Source organism: Papio anubis, chromosome 12 (assembly GCF_008728515.1).
Source record: "Papio anubis isolate 15944 chromosome 12, Panubis1.0, whole genome shotgun sequence".
Taxonomy (NCBI): domain Eukaryota; kingdom Metazoa; phylum Chordata; class Mammalia; order Primates; family Cercopithecidae; genus Papio; species Papio anubis.
Window position 1 is genome coordinate 8,305,958 of NC_044987.1, and position 10,810 is coordinate 8,316,767.

Sequence of the window (10,810 nt, forward strand, 5' to 3'; positions counted from 1 at the left end):
ACGCAAGACCCCTTTCCACCACGGGATGGACCTGAAATCCAGACAGAGCCCTGCCCCATTCTCCAAAGAGACAACAGGCTCTCCTCCACCCTCCAAACGCCCCCTCCCCGGGCAGGTTGGCTGTGGATTCTCCAGCATTTGTGGACCCCCTGTACCCTTAAGAGCAAATGAGCATCCCCGCCTGACCTTGCACTCCGGGAGGAAGCAGTGGTGTCTTCCTTTTTGACCCCAAATGCTACTGCTGCTTCTGCTCGGCCCTTGGAGTCCCAGACTCGAAAGAGATGAAGGAGGCAGACCCATTCTTTGGAAGATGAGGAGGGAGGAGAGACAAGAAAAGGAATGAGCATTCACTGAGCCCTGCTCTGGGGACTTCACAAATGCCAACCATGGAGCATCCCCTAACCTTCACAGTATTATTATCCCTCTAATTTTATGATGAAGACACAGGCTCAAAGACCTAATTAATGTATCCAAGGCCACACAGCCCAGAACCGGAAGGCCAGGAGTCAATCCCAGGTCTCGCTGCAAACACAGCTCTGTATCCCTGGCCCAGGGGCATGTTCACTGATGTTGTATCTCAGCCGCCAGAATTTCTGAGCACCTGTGGAACACAGGCCTACGTGGTCTATTTCCAATAACCTGCCTCGTGGACAGGGCCAGGCTGAAGAATGCTTCATGGAGAGAAAGCTCTGCTCACCTCTCCCTCGTGGTTGTGTCCAGTGAATGCAAATTAATGCTAATGGGAGTCTAAAATAAACATACTCAGACAGTAAAGCTGCGTTGCCTCCCCCGCCCCCGCCACACACACACACACACACACACACACACACACACAGAGACAATGATTCCCAAAGTCAAATGCAAATAATATTTTCAATTATAGACCAGGTTTGGATTATGTATGCCTCTGGCCACAAACACAAGTGCCCATCATGGGAGCTAAATGTGACTTTAAGACACACCCAGTACATTTCACTTCAAAGCAACACTGGACACCTCACCCCATCCACTCCTCAGAACAGCTCATGGGCTGCTCCCAAGCAACACGTCTCATTTTCCCCAACATGTGCAGCACTAGCACGCCCAGACTCCTGCGCAGTGCCAGGGATGGAGATCTGAGCTGAGACGTATATTTTAACCCGGACTGATCCCAGCACACCCACTGCAACTCGACACCATCATGTTTTTTGATAGAGGATCCGCCATGAACAACACTTTCCATGGCAAGTGAGTTGCTCATCAAAACTGAAAGGGAAGCCTCAGGGAGAGCCAGCAAAGTCACAGAGGTGATTAAGGATCCGAGGGTTGCTAGGCCTCGCTGATAGGTCCCCGAGAAAGGGGTGGTAGAAGGTGGAGAGTGGGGAATGCAGAGGGGAAGGGACACGTCCAAGGCCTCAGGAAAGTCAGGGGACACCAGCTGTCCTGGGCCCAAACTCATGGTGATTCACACATCTGCCTCCAGCAATGCCCTTATGGACTGCAAATCTCAGCATCTCCCAAAATTGACCCAGGAATCCAAGATGGAGTAACGATAGGGCCAACAGGAAGCTTTTGGAACATAGTTGACATTCAATGCATATCAATGTGTTCTAGATCTGCCCCTCCCAAAGTATCCCCTCTGGAAGCTTTGTTTTCCCCACCTAACTCCCACTTCATGCAGGCATCTCTTCTTATCCTTCCATCATTGATGGGGTGCTCATCTGTTGAGCACCTGCTCCGTGCAGGCTGAGCTGGGGCAGGAGAGACAAAGAGGAACATGACAGGGCTGCTTCCCTCGGGAAGCTCCCATCGAGCCAGGCACCCGAGTCCAGCCAGCAGTGATTCCCATGCAGCCGGCTCTCCACGGCAAACGCAGCGCATCCATCTACAGCTACCGTCCAGCTCAGCCCTGTGCCGAGGTCCCAGGCTGAGCCCTGGGACACACCCCAGGATGAGACTGACTGCTGTGCTCCAGATGCTTAAGCACAGTCTAGTGGAGGTCAGAGGGCACATTTGAGCAAAGACTGAACATCTTGTAGGTGTCCACAAGTCAGGAAAGGGAAGGAAGCACGTCTCGGAGGAGAGAGCTGCAGAGCCGGGGTCCGAGGCCTGTGGCTGCGTGGCTGTGGCCTGCAGTGACGAGCCCTGTGGCTGGAGACAGGCATGGGGTAAGGCTCCAAAGGTGACCAGGCCCGGGTACTATGGGGTTTGGACACCATAAGCAGAGGGACAACTTGTTTAGATTGTCATTTTGGGGGATCCCCTGTGGGGAACAGGAAACAAGTGGGAGCAGGGAGAGGCCAGAGGAGAGAAGTCACCTAGCAGGCTCTCCCTGTGTGGCTCGTGGGTGGTGAGGGTGTGGGCTCCAGCTCACGGAGCCTCCATCTGCAGCTCCCTGCGCCACAGGTCAGGTCACTGGGAGCCGTGGCTCCTTCCGTGATGCTTCTCTTCTACCGCACATAGGCATTTGGTCTGAGCTTCCTTGACACTCTGCCTTAACCAGGGGAGCAGCTCATCTTAACACGAGGGAAGGCAGCGGGTCTTCAGCGGCAGCCTCTGTCTTCAGGCTGACCAGCTGGCTGCCTCCACGACCGAGGACCTACTACGTTTTCTCCTTTAATCCTGCGTGATTCGAGGCACGTATTAGCTCCACTTTACAGATGAGGAAACTGAAGCTCAGGAAGGTTGATAAACTTGTTCAGGGTTACCCTGTGGGGTCATTCCCAGCTCTGTCTGAGAGCAAAGGCTGTGCCCTTTCTTCACCTGCCTGACATCACCCACCAAGGGCTGGAGATGCCGGGGCCTGGCTGGCCCCAAAGCCAGCCCCGCCAACACCAGCAAACTTAACTGTAGGGATGATCAGAGCCAGATGAGGAGTCCCTCCCTGCCCCAGTGAAAATGGCTCAGACGCACATAAGAAGCCCATAGTCCCCTCCTTACCCAGTAACCAAGCTCCTCTTATTCTGAATAAGGGGCTTATTCTCATAGAAAGCACTGTAGTGGCAAAACCAGCCCCATCTCACCTCAACAGTGATGGAGCCAAACAAGACACCCTGGGGGAAGAGGCCATTCCCTCCCTCCACCTCCGCCTCCTGCGAGCGGCACCCGTGGTGGAAGCTGCGGTGCCACCAAGTTTCTCTTTACCCCTTTCAATACAGGACAGAAGGACTCATGCTGGAGTGCGGGGCAGCCAGCTCCCTGCTGACTTCCACTCTGGAGTTACCTATGGCTAAAGAGAGGAAGCTCACTTCCAGTGACTGTCCCCATGGGGTATAATGGCCAGACCTCCCTCCCCAGAATGGGGCAAATGTGAAAAATGAGGAAGAGAGGGGATTTCAAAAAAATAACTATAAGATCAGACTGTAGATGAGAATTAAAGCACTTTCATCTAATGAGTTCTAAAAATAATGCCCTTTTCAAATGTAGAGGCTTGTACTTTTTGGGAAAAAAAAAAAAAAAAAAGAAGGCTCAGGTCGGGAAAAGATTTTGACTTTTTCCTCTTGGGATTCTGGCAAACAGTGGATCTGGTAAATCTGCATAAAGTTGAAAGGTACATTTCAGTGATTTTCTGGGATTCCCTGAAATGACTCTTTGTAGCAAGAGACCTAGAGAACGTGTTTTGCTTGTTTCCTTCCTTGGAACGCTGCCATTTGGTTTTATGGTCCTCCATCCCAAAGGACTGTGTCTCTCCCCACATCCATCTTCTTCCTGAGCAGGTGACTGGAACCCCACGTCCCCTGTGTCTTTGCCTCTTTGCCTGTCTTATTTTATGTGTGCCCTTCTGTCTCACGGTCACCTCTCTATTCCCTCCTCCTGTCTGCCCTGCTGGCCTGTAACCAACTAAGATATGGAACAAATGCATGCTTTTATCTTGCAAAATGCAGTGTTCCTAATCTGTCATCTCAAAAGAAAGCTATTGGAATGTCTTACGCTTATTTTTTAAACCCCTTAACATAATGACCCTCTGCCTGCACCCCTCTGTGTCTGTTGAAACTTCTGAGGCTCCAGGGCGTCGTCGGTAGGCAGGATTTCTAACTGGCCTCGTCTTCGTCCTTACTGAAACCGTGAGGCTCCTTGAGGAAGTGGATTTGCCGGATGGGGAGCCCATAGCAAAACCAACCATATCAGTTCTGCTTTCTATTTATGGGACCAGCGGGGACACTCCAAGTCCCCACCTGGCCCCTTTGCTGGGTCAGGATGGCTGCCGAAGTGAACCAACGCGGATCCTCGTGCTAGCGCAGCCTATGGTGCCACCGTTAGGGCTGGGTGGGTGGGGCAGCAGGATCTGAGCCAGAGTCCTTACCAGTTGTGTGACTTGCCCCAAATGCTTTGACCAGTCTATGCCTCAGTTTACCCACCTATGAAATAAGGCTACTGCAAGGGCCACCATACCATGAAGCATGGATTTATACAAGTCCACGGCAGCCACCATGACGGGCTTTTTCCACCAACCCAGCTGTGTTGAGCAAAAGAACCAAATCAGGTTAAGGTCGAAACCAGCTGGAGAGCTTTGTGAGCGGCTGCAAGGGGGCATGTGCCGGTTATTCCTGCAAACACACCCTAAGAAGCGCTCTCACCCATCCTGCAGCCATCAGCATAGGAGCTGGACTAGAGAAAGGAGAAAGTCTCTCGCTCCACAGGACTGGGAGGGTGACTGGAAGCCAGCCAGCACCACGCACTGGCCTCCCTGCCCCGGCCCTACTCGCCCCTTCCTCTCTCCAGTGTGATGCACTGCCCCATCCCACTGTCCCTTCTCTGCTGGCCTCTCCCAAGCCCTCTCACCCTTGCTGTGCACATGGCGGCCACATAGTGCCCTCCGTCACCTGGAGCCGGCACAGGCACGCTGGTCTGCGTGTGTGCAAATCACTGTGGCTCCCTTATCTACCCACCTCCCTTCCTCCACTCCACATACAGCCTAGGATTTACGTGCCTGCTCAGTAGTAATGAAACACCCGTCTCCTCACAAGCAGCTCCACCTTGAGATGCTCAGATCCTCTTTCAGGGTTTAACCAAAAATCAACAGATCACTCACCCTCCCTAATTTAAGGAGGGAACCAAGCTACCGCTGACTTTCACCCTGACAGCACCTGGCTCCCTTGCCCTGGCCCACTGGCCCAGCCCTCCCTCCCTTGGGGGCTCCTGCCTAAAGGAGGAGCACAGCACATCTGCACAGCCGTGGGATCTCTGGGTCTGGACCTCCTTGTCATCGCTCTGGTGGTTTGAAGGTGCTTTGAGGCAAGGTACTGACCGTTCCATCTCGGGAGTTCAGGGCTGGGCATGGAACTAGGTAATAGCAGAACAAGAGATGGAAACAAGCCCATTTTACATGCAATATGCTACTCTCTGCCCCCATGTGGAGTTACTTATTGAATAAACAATAATAATACTAAGAGCTAAAATTTAGTGGGTTCTTACTACAGTGCCAAACTCTGGGACAAGACACTGCATAACTCTTACATTAACTCATTTAAACAGCACACCAGCCCTGTACAATAGCTACTATAATATCTATGACATGAATATCATCCAGCACAGAGAATTTGCACATGGTCACATGGCCAGTGAGTGATGGAGCCAGAAGGCCAGCCAGGCACTCTGACTTCAGGGCCTCCCTTCTTATCCCCTAAACAATATGAGCTCCAGCTGAGAAGTAGGCGTCCCAGTGTCCCAAACCTTTGCAGGGGACCTCTGACGTCAGCTAGTTCAGGATCCCCCCCACCCCCGGGTTAGGGGCAGAACTGAAACAGCCTCCAGCACACCTTCCCCGAGCTACCTGCCGTCATCCTAAACCTGCGTCTTGCTCCTTGTTCCTCTTTTCTGTCTGTCCCCAACCTCGTTGGAGACATGTCTGTGCTATTGTGCCGCCAAATATATTGGATGCCATATCCTTTAAAAATCCCATCTGTGGCCGGGCACGGTGGCTCACGGCTATAATCCCAGCACTTTGGGAGGCCGAAGTGGGCGGATCACCTGAGGTCAGGAGTTTGAGACCAGCCTGGCCAACATGGCAAAACCCCATCCCTACTAAAAGTACCAAAAAACATTAGCAGGTGCTAATTAGGTGGCAGGTGCCTGTAATCCCAGCTATTTAGGAGGCTGAGACAGGAGAATCGCTTGAACCCAGGAGGCAGAGGTTGCAGTGAGCCAAGATTGCCCCATTGCACTCCAGCCTGGGTGACAAGAGCGAGACTCAATCTCAAAAAAAAAAAAAAAAAAAAAATCCCATTTGCATCTTGCCCCACATCTTCTTAATGTAGACCTAAGTGGAGGTGGGGAGAGTCTGAAGAGGGGGAAAGCATACCTACATTAATTAAATCACATATACATAATTAACACATCTACAGGATTGCCAGATAAAATACAGGACACCCTGTTAAATGTGAATTTCAGATAAACATACACTACCATTTTTTAATTTATCTGAAATTTACATTTAACAGGGCATACTGTTCTTTGATTTGCTAAGTCTGGCAACCCTACCCATATCCCAGCTCCGCTGCTTACTAGCTATGTGATGTTGGGCAAGTAACTTAACTACTTTGTGGCTGGTTCCTCACCTCCAAAATATGCATCATCGTTGTATCTACCTTATATAGAGTTGTGAGGATCAAAGGATATCTGTAAAGTACACAGAAGAGTTCTTGCTCTGTGGTAAGCCCTATATCAATGTTAGCTATTATTCATATTATCGGTGCTGTTTTATTATGACTGCATCCAAGATAATACACTAGGCGGTGGGAGACAGGCAAAGAGGCATCAAGACTCCTACCCTGCAACTGTGGGGAACCTGAAACAAGTCCACAGGTCAATGCAATGTGACGTGGTGTAAGAGGTACTCAGGTAGGGAGGGGGGCTTCTAATTCAATGGGATCAGGCAAGGCACCAGGCAACAAGTAATTATTAAGTGCTCACTATGCCAGACACTGTACTAAGTACCAGAGAGAGAATTTGGCAAGCCAGCCCTCAAGGAGCTCACAGCCTCGGGGGAACAGCAAGCAGTAATGGCGCCAGTCACCACGTATACCTGCCAAGGTGGGAACATGGTCTTGTGGCAGTGCAGAGGCTGCAGGCGGGAGAGGCAGGGGTCGAGATTGAGAGAAGACTTCCTGGAGGAGGTAACAATAGCCTGAGTCTTAAAGAATAACCAAGAGTTAACAAGGCATGATAGGCCTTTGAGCTGATTGAAAAGAGGCTGGGATTCCAGCCAGTTGAGACTCAGGCAAGGAGATTCCCAGCAAAGGGAACTTCACAAGCCAAAGAGTGTAGTTGTAAAAGGGCAGGCTATCCTTATAGAAGAGTGAACGGTCACACAGGAGAAAGCTGCAGAGATGACGCCTCACTGGAGAGAACTGGGGAAGGCCCCCATGATGAGGAATTGATTTTTGGGCTGGAGAAGTGGGAACCATTGAACATTGTGAGCAGCAGACGGAGCGTCCAGAATAGTCACCTGGCCGAAGTGGAGGGAGAATGGATCGGAGGGAAGTGGAGAGACAGTTGATGCCGTGGGCCCAGTTCTGAATCAAACAGCAGGGGACTACAGGGTTACATCAGTTAGCTTTTGCTGCTGCAGGGGAGAAAAAGTAATATATTTCCCTCATTCATTACAAGGTTTGCAGCTGACACCTCTGTAACAAAAGATAGATTAACAAGAGAAAAGTGCAACAAATATATTTAACCAAAGTTTTATGTGAGCTTTCAGAAATGAAGGCCTCAGCGCCATGGGGAAACTGTGTATTTGCAGGCTTATGTTCAATGAAGAACGGGCAATTGTGCAGAAATGTGACTGGACAAAAAAGGGGCTATGACTTCATGGTAACGAACTGGAAGAACTTAGCAAGGCCTTGCATTCCTCTTGGAGTTCCTGTGCACCATTTCTTTCCTCTGAGTGTAGGGCAGGATCCCTGTGGAATGAGGATCTCATGACCTAGTTTCCGGGGAGATGGGTCAAAGAATTTTTTACAGCTAGCTCTCGCCCAGGAAGGCAGGGGATTGGAGAGTAACCTTTTTGCTTCTGCTGTTTTCTCAACTTTTAAGATATGATATCTTGGAGTATTGTGTTCTGAGCACTGATACTGCATAATAAACCACCCCAAAACTGTAAGTCAGCAATCTGGGCTGAGCTCAGCTAAGACAACTCATCACACAGGACTCATATGTGCCTTGGCAGCCCATAAGTAGTGTGTGCCTCAGTAGGCACAGAATGCGGGGGACCCGGAGGGAGGGGTTGCCAAGCCAGGCAGGGCAGCGTGGAATCACCCATGGGAGTAGCAGGGTCTTCACCCAGTTCCCAGCAGGACAGAGCAGGGAAAAGGACATAGACATCTGCTTTACCAAGGGGACAATCTGGGACGTCTAAGTCCCAGCTCCCCTGCCCATCTATCACCTTTCAAAGGAATGAGCCCAGTCTGCTTAGAGAACCAACAACATGCCACATCATATATCAGACCCTTTATAAAGCATTTTCCCATGTTGTATCTTCCTTGACCCTGGCAACTATACAGTGAACCTGGTTTTGTTGTTTTATTTCATATTTTACAAATGAGGACACTGAGGCACAGAGAGGCTAACCAATTTTCCCTTGGCCACAAGCCAGTAAACATAGCACCCAGGATTTAAACCCAAGCTGCCCGACCTTCAAGTTAGCGACGCAAAAGGAAAGGGGCAGGCCAGACTGGTGGCTCACGCCTGTAATCCCAACACTTTGGGAGGCTGAGGCAGGTGGATCACCTGAGGTCAGGAGTTCGAGACCAGCCTAGCCAACATGGTGAAACCCCGTCTCTACTAAAAATATAAAAATTAGCTGGGCATGATGGCAGGCACCTGTAATCCAAGCTGCTCAGGAGGCTGAGGCAGGAGAATTGCTTGAACCCAGGAGGTGGAGGTTGCAGTGAGCCGAGATCATGCCATTGCATTCCAGCCTGGGCAACAAGAGTGAAAATCCATCTCAAAAATAAATAAATAAATAAATAAATAAAGGAAAGGGGCAATTGGGGAAGAGTAATTTACTCCAACAACTGCAGGTGGCTCTTATCCACAAGGAGGAATTGAGGTAAGAAGTGATGGAAAGCAAGGCTAAAGAGTCGGCAGTGGCCAAGAAGTTCAGACTATTCCGATGACAAAGAGGGACTTTCAGAGGATTTGAAACAGAGGAATGCTAGATATTCAGCACATGGTGGGTGAATTACTGGTTGACTGGATGGGTGAATAATCAGACTTTTGTAACAGTCACTCTGGAAAAGCACAGAGGACTGGAGTTGGAGGGGAGATGCGGTATTATAATCCAAGCAAAAAATGATAATGGCTGAGCCAGGAAGCCTGTGAGAATGGAAAGAGACAAATCTGAGTGATATTTCAGAGAGTTAACCAGGCTGGTTGGCAAGGCAAGGTGACGGAGAGTGGAATCCAGAGAGAGCCCCAGATTTCTGACTTGGTCCCCGAACAGTGGGACCGTTCTCCAAAATACGGAATATGGGGAGGGATGGGTGTCCGGGAGAGGTGGTGAGTTTGGTGTCACACCTGCTGAACTTTGAAGGCCCGTGGACAGTTGGGTCATGACTCTGGAGCTCAAGAGAGAGGTCTGGCCCGAGATGGTTCTTGGGAATTTATCAGCATAAATATGTGAGTTGAGTTCACAGAAAAGTGAAGGTTTTTCATTTGATAGTGTGTCAAATGAGATACGGCCAGCAAGAGCTAACTAGGGAAGACCAACATTTAAGGGGTGGGAAGAAAACAAAAAGTAACAACCAGAGAGGAAGGAGAAAAGCCAGGAGGGAATCCTGGAGGCCAATTTAGGATGTATCTATTCCCCACCCAGTGTTATTCTCCTTTTAGTGCTTATCAACACCTAACCTTATATTACGTACGTATTTGTTTATTCATTGATGGTCTCTCTCTCCCACTAGAAGGCAAACTCCACTAGGGCAGAAGCTTCTTGTCCCTAGTGCTTAGAAAGGGACTAGTGTATAGTAGGTGCTCAATACGAATTTCTCCAAAGAATGTTCAGGTAGCACTGGGAAGCTGACCCTTTAAAACCAGGTCCCCTCCCTCCTGTCTATACCTCCTGCAGTTCTGCATCGTGGCCATTAGGTGGCGCATCCGTGTAAGTGAGGAAACTGGAGGCTGGGATTACACGCGGCCCGGAACGTGAAAACCGCGCACAACTACAAAAGGAAGCAAAGACTTGGGCGGACTACAAACATCATTCGTCCGTTCCCTTAGCAGACATCGCTGCAGCACCAACTGCGAGCCAGGCTCATGCTTCCTGGGGCCCTCTGAAATTCAGATTGCAGGAGGGAAGGGAGGAGAGTGCCTGCCAGGTCTGAAGGCCCCCTGGGACGGGCAGAGAGCCTGCTTTGCAGAACTGTAGGGCCAGGACAAAGGCAGGGGTTAAGGGAAGGGCTGCTGCAGCTGCGGGGACAGTCTGGGAGCTGCTCTAACTCCAACAGAACATATTATAGGGTCAAAAAAACTCGAGTCTAAATTCCAACTTCACCACTTACAGCTGTGTGATCTTTGCCAAGTAATTTGCCCTCTCTGAGTCTCAGCTTCTTAACCTATAAAATGAAGACCCTAATAGTCCCTGACTCAAAAGGTATTGGGAATAAAATGGGAGGGCCTTGGCACAGCACTTTTCACACAACCACAAAGCTAAATATTACTCCTAAAAATTAGACATGATAACCAACATTTGTGTAGCCCTTTACAATGTTCTCTGTGTATCTTCCATATTGTAAGGGAATCCTCATTATAACGGTGCAAGATAGGTGTTTTTATTATCTCACTTCCCAGAGAAGAAGACTAAGGTTGTCAGATTATATAACTTGTCCACAAT